The sequence below is a fragment of the Mauremys reevesii genome, linkage group 6 (genome assembly GCF_016161935.1).
Source record: "Mauremys reevesii isolate NIE-2019 linkage group 6, ASM1616193v1, whole genome shotgun sequence".
In the NCBI taxonomy this organism is placed as follows: domain Eukaryota; kingdom Metazoa; phylum Chordata; order Testudines; family Geoemydidae; genus Mauremys; species Mauremys reevesii.
Window position 1 is genome coordinate 18,461,299 of NC_052628.1, and position 7,272 is coordinate 18,468,570.

The 7,272-nt window shown below is 48.4% G+C and overlaps 1 long non-coding RNA gene across 1 annotated transcript in view; it reads right to left on the minus strand.

Annotated features, from left to right (window-relative positions):
• Positions 1-4,765, minus strand: part of LOC120408351 — a 72,494-nt gene extending 67,729 nt beyond the window's left edge. Inside the window, exon 1 of the long non-coding RNA XR_005600635.1 lies at positions 4,640-4,765. This is a non-coding gene — a long non-coding RNA (uncharacterized LOC120408351). The remainder of the gene's footprint in view (positions 1-4,639) is intronic.
• Between the last annotated feature and the right edge of the window lie 2,507 nt (positions 4,766-7,272).

The following is a 7,272-nucleotide window of genomic DNA, read 5'->3' on the forward strand; positions in this document are numbered from 1 at the left end:
AGCCCCAGACAGTGGATTCTACCCTGCTCCAGGCTCAGCTGCTAGTCCGGCTGGGCTGGCGCAGGGGAGGACGGGACTTGCTCTTGCCCTACAAGGAATGGTTGGGGCTGTGTCAGACCCACCCCCAGATACCTCCCCCAGCTGCAGGAAGCTCTGCACCCCCAATTCCTTTTCCCATCACTCCTCAGCCACAGGCAGATGGGTCACTATATGGGGAGCTTCTCCCCTTCCACCCAACCCCTGTGCATCTGTGCCCCCCCCATACCCATACTTTCCAAATGAGCATCCTCCTGCAACCATAATCCCCCCCCACCAAGCCCCCACACCCTAACAATCCACTGAGCCCCACCCTCTGCATCTGGAACCCTCCTGCACCCAGAACCCCCACCGAGCCCCCTCACAGAGCCCCACCTCCCTTGCATCTGGAGAACCTTGTACCCAGACCCCCTCCCAAACCCCACCCTCACAGCATCCAGAGCCTACCAAGCCCCTCCATTCTAGATCCAGACCCCAACTCCTTCACCCAGACATCCCCCACTTAGCCCCCCCACTTCAACCCCCACTCCAATGAGCTCCCCACCCCAATAAGCCTCAACCAGCTGCACCCATACCCCACCAAGCTCCACCCCTCCAGCACCCAGATCACCCCTCTGAGCACCTCACACTCAAACCCCTCCTGCTGAGCTCTATCTCCCCACACCCAGACCCCCTCTGCTAAGCCCCAACCACCTTCACTTGGACCCCCCCAATGAGCCCCTGTGTATCCAGATTCTTCCCCTAGACCCTCTACTGAGCTGTTCACACTCAGATTGTTCTGCACACAAACACCCTCTCATCCCACAGCTGGATCACTCCACACCAAGACCCTCCACACTTGGATTCTGCTTGCCCCACACCTGGATCGGGGCTAGAGCTGGGTGTGCATGCAAGACTCTGTCCCTCTTGCTTGCTACCTTGGTGCACCTGGCATGGAGGGGAGGGCCTGAGGGTGTGTCTGGGACAGGCCCAGCCCTTGCACTGTGTCAGGATCAGATGCAGGCTCACCACTGAATGTGTGCGGTAGGGTTGCCAATTTCTAACAGCAGAAAATCAAACACCCTTGCTCTGCCTCCCACCCTTCCCCAAGGCCCCTGCCCCCACCCCTTCTCCAAGCCCTCCCCCACTCACTCTATGCATGCATCTTCCCTCCCTCCCTCCCTCATTCTACCCTACCCCCACTCACTTGCTCATTTTCACCAGGCTGGGGTGCTGGAATGGATGAGGGCTCTAGCTGGGGATGTGGGCTCAAGGATGGGGCCAGAACTGAAATGCTTAGGGTGCAGGAGGGGGCTCCAGGCTAGGGCAGGGAGTTGGGGTGCAGGTCAGGAATGAGGGACTTGGGGTATAGGAGGGGGCTATGGGCAGGGGGTTGGGGTGCAGGCAGCTACCAGGAAGCAGCAACACGTCCCTCTGTCTCCTAAGCGTAGGCACAGCCAGGGAGCTCTGCTGTGCCCTTCCCCTGCTTGCAGGCACCACCCCCACAGCTCCCTTTGGCTGCAGTTCCTGGCCAATGGGAGCGGTGGAGCTCACACTCAGGGTGGGATCAGCATGCAGAAACCCCAGGTCTGCCCCAATTCCTAGGAACATGCTGGCCACTTCCCAGAAGCCACACGGTGCCTGGTAGGAAGCCTGTCAGCCCCACACTAACCAGACTTTTAATGGCCCGGTCAGTGGTCCCTTTTCCATTGGGTATTCTGGTCAAAATCCGGACATCTGGCAACCCTAGTGTCCAGGGGGCAGATGCGGAGGGTGATCTCCCACCTCTGTGCAGCCAGTGGCTTGTGCTCCCCGCTGCCATACGGGAGCCTCCATGCTTATTTACTGACAAAATATGAAGAATTTTAGAGAATTTTAATTTTTTGGCACAGAATTCCCTCAGGGAGTATATGCATAGTTGAGAGCAGATATTACTGTGGGGTGGGGAGAGCAGGGGGGAGCTGTAACAGCTGCCTGCATGCATCAATGGGCTTATTTTGGACATAAGGGGAAACCATGTCAGTCTAGGGTGGATAACCAGGCAGTGCAGTTTGGAGTTCAATGTGGGGCTGGAGGCCGGAAAGGAATCCGTTCCCTTTGGCTGAGATGAAGCAGTTGTGTGGCTGTTTCCAAAATGAGAGCAAGAGAGAGACCCCCAGATTAACCAATGTCCCAGAGATTAGGCCACTCACCTGGGATATGCAGAGCAGTGACTGAAGTGTGGGTCTCCCATGATTCAGACTAGGGGCTTGCACCTCAGCATCCCACATCCCAGGTGAGTGCCCTGACCAACCAGCTAAACTATGGAGTGTTCTGGGGGGGCAGGGTAGCCCCCTCTCTCTCAAAAACTTCCAAAGGTCTCAGTTTCATCCCAGTGCAGAATGGGGAATGTTTTATATTCCGAACTTTTTCCACAGGATGGGAAAACTGTTTCCTACCTAAGGCCTAGTGATGAATACACTGCTCCAGCAGAATCACTCCCTTGCTGTACCATGTAGACAGTACTCAAGCAACCATGCTCAGTGGGACCCCATCTTCAGGCTCTTAAATCCTGTCCCTACCTACCTGTCAGCACTGCGTAAGAACAGCCCCAAACACAACATATGGCAGCTCTTCACAGATACAATACTAATAATGAAAGCATTCTGCAATATAACCCATCACCACCATTTAATCAATTAAAATTATTGGATATAGGGGTTTGGTTTAGATACAGGAGGCACCATCCTTTCTCCTACTTCATCCTGAGCTGGAGTTTCTAAAAAGTTTGGTTAGTTCCCCCTCCCCCCACACACACATTTGGACTTTTTTTTTGGCATGTTTCTATTTACAGACTCTGGCCTTTTCTGGCAAGGAAAGTGATAAACCACCACAAGAAAGGCAGCCAGTGCTGGAGAGTGCCAGAGGAGCAGGAATTGGCTGGCAGGGCTGACTGGGAGCTGAAATGAAGAGGGGGAGGGAAGTTAATGTAAATTTTCTGTGTTCTGAATACTCAGCCATTTAACCTTTGCTATTTGGGACATTCAGCACATAATACTGAGTATTTCATCTTTGGGGAACATCACAAAAGGGCTTACAAGACTTGACAGTGTCTCTTTAAAGGTTTAAGAGATCTTATTTATCCTTATTTTTACGCTACAAATCTGTTAGTCTTATTTCTCTGCTAAAATAAGTTCAATTGATAGCAGATAACACTGGCTCAGTCTTGCATTTTGTTTATGCTAATCTCCGATTAATTTTAATGATCTTTCAGTCCCTTTTATTCCATATTATTCAGGAATTTCACATAATCTTTGTATCTAAGTGTGGCTACGGCATCTTTAATCCAACATGGAATTTTGTCTTCTGTTGGCTTTCATCCACATTTCACCGAGGGGTTTTGTTTGTTTGTTTCCTGGGGTTTATTTAAAAAAAAAAAACCCACAACAAACAACCCACACAATTTCCCATATTGATATATTATGAATTTGTGATAGTCTTAGAAACTGCGGGCTAAATTCCACCTGACATTTACTGCATATAGCTGTACTGAAATTGTACAAGGTGTATGGTTAATTAGGGCAGGATTTGGCTCACTACATATTTATTTAAGCTTGAAAAGAAGGATTTTAATATTTCTGTTACTATAAAATTGTAGAGGTATATTTTCAGCTGGACTGAGGCTTGGTGTTTATTTGTTGTCCAGCAGCATTCAACTAAGATCAGAACCCTGTTTTGCTAGGCCCCATACAAATATGTAGTATGAAAGTGGCCCTGCCCTGCAGAGCTTATAACGTAACTAAATAAGACAGACAAACTGGTGGAAGGTGCAAGAGAAGCATAGAGAGGTAAAGTGACTTACCTAAGGTCACAGAGCAGGTCACTGGAAGAGCTAGGAGTAAAACCCAGATCTCCTGACTCCTAGTCTCCTGACCATGCTGCCTATCTTCATGCTCTAGTTGTAGGGGGCCACAAAATGTGAGGCTGAATAATTGACAGAGGGAAGAAATTTGAGCACTTGTGCTTTCACCTCCCTGATTTGCACTCACAGGAAGGATAGCTCCTCAGCTGGTGAGAATCACCTTAGCTCAGCTGAAGTCAATGGTGAGATGCTGATTTACAGCAGCTTAGGATCAGAGCAAAATCAAGTAATTAGAGGCTCAACAATTCAGCCTTTGTTCTGCAGTAGAAAGGTGGGTGCAGATCTCTGCATGCATATTTTGTTAGTGCAACCTGTGTCCACAACAGGGAGCTTGCTCTTCTGAAAGTGCAACCTGTAACATGATCATCTTTCCTGAAGCACCATATTTTCTCCCCTCCAATTTAGCCCTAATGACCTACTTTGAAGGGCATCTGCTTCAGAGAAGTCCCAGCAGATTCAAATTACCCGCAGCGTATAGAGCAGGAATATCCATTGACCTAAGTCTCCCCTTCATAACCATTCCTCAGGAGGTGAAGCAAACCCAGCCACAGACAAATTCACAGACTTACATGACACAGTGTGCAGATATTTCTAATGATTTTTCTATTCTCCTGTAATTACTAGAAACAATTACAGTTGTACATGTGGAAAGAATTGGCGGAGTCTCATATCCCAGATTCCCATTGTTCCAATATGCCTTAGAAAAAAACATCAAAGACTTACAAGCATGGCCAGCCAGAGCTATGGTGTTATCCAGCCCATCAGCAACCTGTGTCGTTTAGATACAGTTTATTTCAAATAGAAACTGGCCAGCTGTCAACGCAGTTCCAGAGAAAGATGACCGCTGCCCTGAATGAATGAATGAATGACATTCATGCTGTTTTCCCACTGAGGAAAATGGAATTCCATCACGATTGGTTTTAGTCACAAATGGCCCTTTTAAATCTGATTGACAGGTGTGATCACACTGCCTTTCGATTAAGATTATAAAATCAGCTGGGCGACATACAGGTGAGACACTCAGAGACTGTAGACCAAAGTTTGCATTAGCTCTTCTCTGACAGAGCCACGTTAATTGCTAAAGAATCATAGTCATGTTCTTTAAAACCGCACAAGAAGCTTCATGAGAATAAGGGAACCAGTATTGGCCCCAATCCTCAAAGCTATTTAGGTGCCTAACTCCTGCTGAAATCAGTGGGAGTTAGGTACCTAAATACCTGTGTGGACCATTATCTCTAAAACTACCCTGTCTCTTAAGTTTCACTGTAGAGCTTTTGCCTATGCCCTTCATTCCCATTCCTGTTTTTTCACATCACATCCGTAACTTGGGGGTAATAACACTTCCCTACGCCCACGGAGGTAGTAAGGATAATTACATTAAAGATAGCGAGGTTTTCCGATATTATGGTAATGGGGACCATATAAATGCCTAAGATAGATACAAAGGAGGACAGTAGTGGTCTAGGCAGGTAAATCATCTGCTGCACAGTGCTGTTTATAAGGAAGCTGAAGCAGGAGACCCATTTTTACTTTTAGTCTCTTCTCAGACATGTTTGTCCATCAGTATTTGTACGTGTAAGTCAGCAGCGTGTCCAAAAGGCAGCAAATAATTTGATTATCCTTGTCCAGACCAGATAATATGGCTGTTCCTCACTTGTTCTGATCTCACATAGAGAAGGTGCATTAAGTTACTGAGCAAGACAGGGGTTCTGACTCTGTACAACTACTCTGGCTCAGGGAGGAACCTTTGGTTTCTACATCAAAACACAATCAGAACAATAATGACAACCCCCTTCCCTCCCCTCCGCATCTCTTAAAATCCCTGTTCACAAAAATAATTGAATATTGTTAGAGTTCAGGGGATAAACTAATTGGTTTGGGCAAAAATAAGACACAGCAAAAGTCTTTGCCCACATAATCTTGAATATATAATTTCAGGTTCATATTGGTCAATTAATTCTATGCCACTCTGCCCCCACTCCCACCAGATATACCCCCTTTCTGGCCTTCTCACATGTCCTTCCTTTCTTCCTCCACCAAAAAGCCCTCATGATCCCCCTACAATTTACCTGGATAGGTAGAGAGCAGGGCACAGGAGCTCGGACATCTTTATTGGGTCCCTTTCTTCAATTACCCATCACTTTGGGACATCCTTAGTTACTCAAACCCAAGACTGCATGCTGAGTCATAGATGCCTCAGAGCATCCCAGCCAGTCTGAGGCTTCCAAGATGTACAGTGAACTTAGGGGAGATGATGCTATGGAAGAAGTCCTAGGGAAAAACATTCAAATAGGGCAGCAGTGGGGCAGAGTAGAGAGCCAGAGCGGCCTAGAAATCAGTCAGCAGCAGCTTTTGAGGAAACTGGAGGAGCAGGTGAGCCACATAGCATTTTAAAGTAGTTGCTGGTTGAAGACTGGGAGTGAGCTGTGTGTTACTCCCCCAAATAGGAAGCTCTCAAAGAAATGAGGGGGTGGACCAGTCCTCCTCTGCACAATGAGGAAAGCTACCCCAGAAGGTGAAGGGGGGCACCTTGATTTCTCAGTCAGTTTCATATTGTGCTCATGACCGTGCCATCTGAGCTCCTCACACAAACTCTCAGAATCAGTTTTCTGATTTTCCATTCTTCCACTCCTAAGGCACTTGGGACTATTGAAAAAACACTTTTCCCCCTATTTCTTTCTCCTCATCAAACCTCCTGCCTTCCCCTCTGGCACCTCCTCTCTGTTGCTGCTATTTTGCATCTGTGAAGACACTAATGGTATGTCTACACTACAAGCATTACAGAGGCACAGTTGCAGTGCTACAACTACACTGCTGTAGCGGAGACACTTGCTACAACCATGGAAGAGGTTTTTCCATCAGTCTAGCAAATCGGGAGGCCTGCAAAGGCTGTTGGCTAGGACTCTGCTTGTAGCCTCTGGATTTCTTATGGGGAAGCTCCTGGTGAGGATGGTTCCTGGCCCTGAGGCTGCTGTGGCTTAAACCGCTTGCAGGCAGGGCCGGGAACATACAGGCCCAGTGTTTTAAAGGTCGTGCGGGAGTCCTTTAGGCAATGGAGCTTATAGTCTGTCCATTCCGCAAACTGAGATTGCCCATCGAAGGGAAGAGCTTGCATCAATGGCTGAGCCAGCGTGGACAAGCCAGAGAGCAGCAACCAGGATGCCCGGCGCACGGCGATGGCTGAGGCCATGGTTCTGGTAGCAGTGTCCACCGCATCCAATGCCGCCTGGAGCATATCCCTGGCTGCAGTCATGCCCTCCTCCATAATAGCCCGGAACTCCTTCCTAGAAGCCACAGGAAGGGAGCCCTCAAACTTGGCCATAGCTTGCCACACGTTAAAATCATAGCGTCCCAGG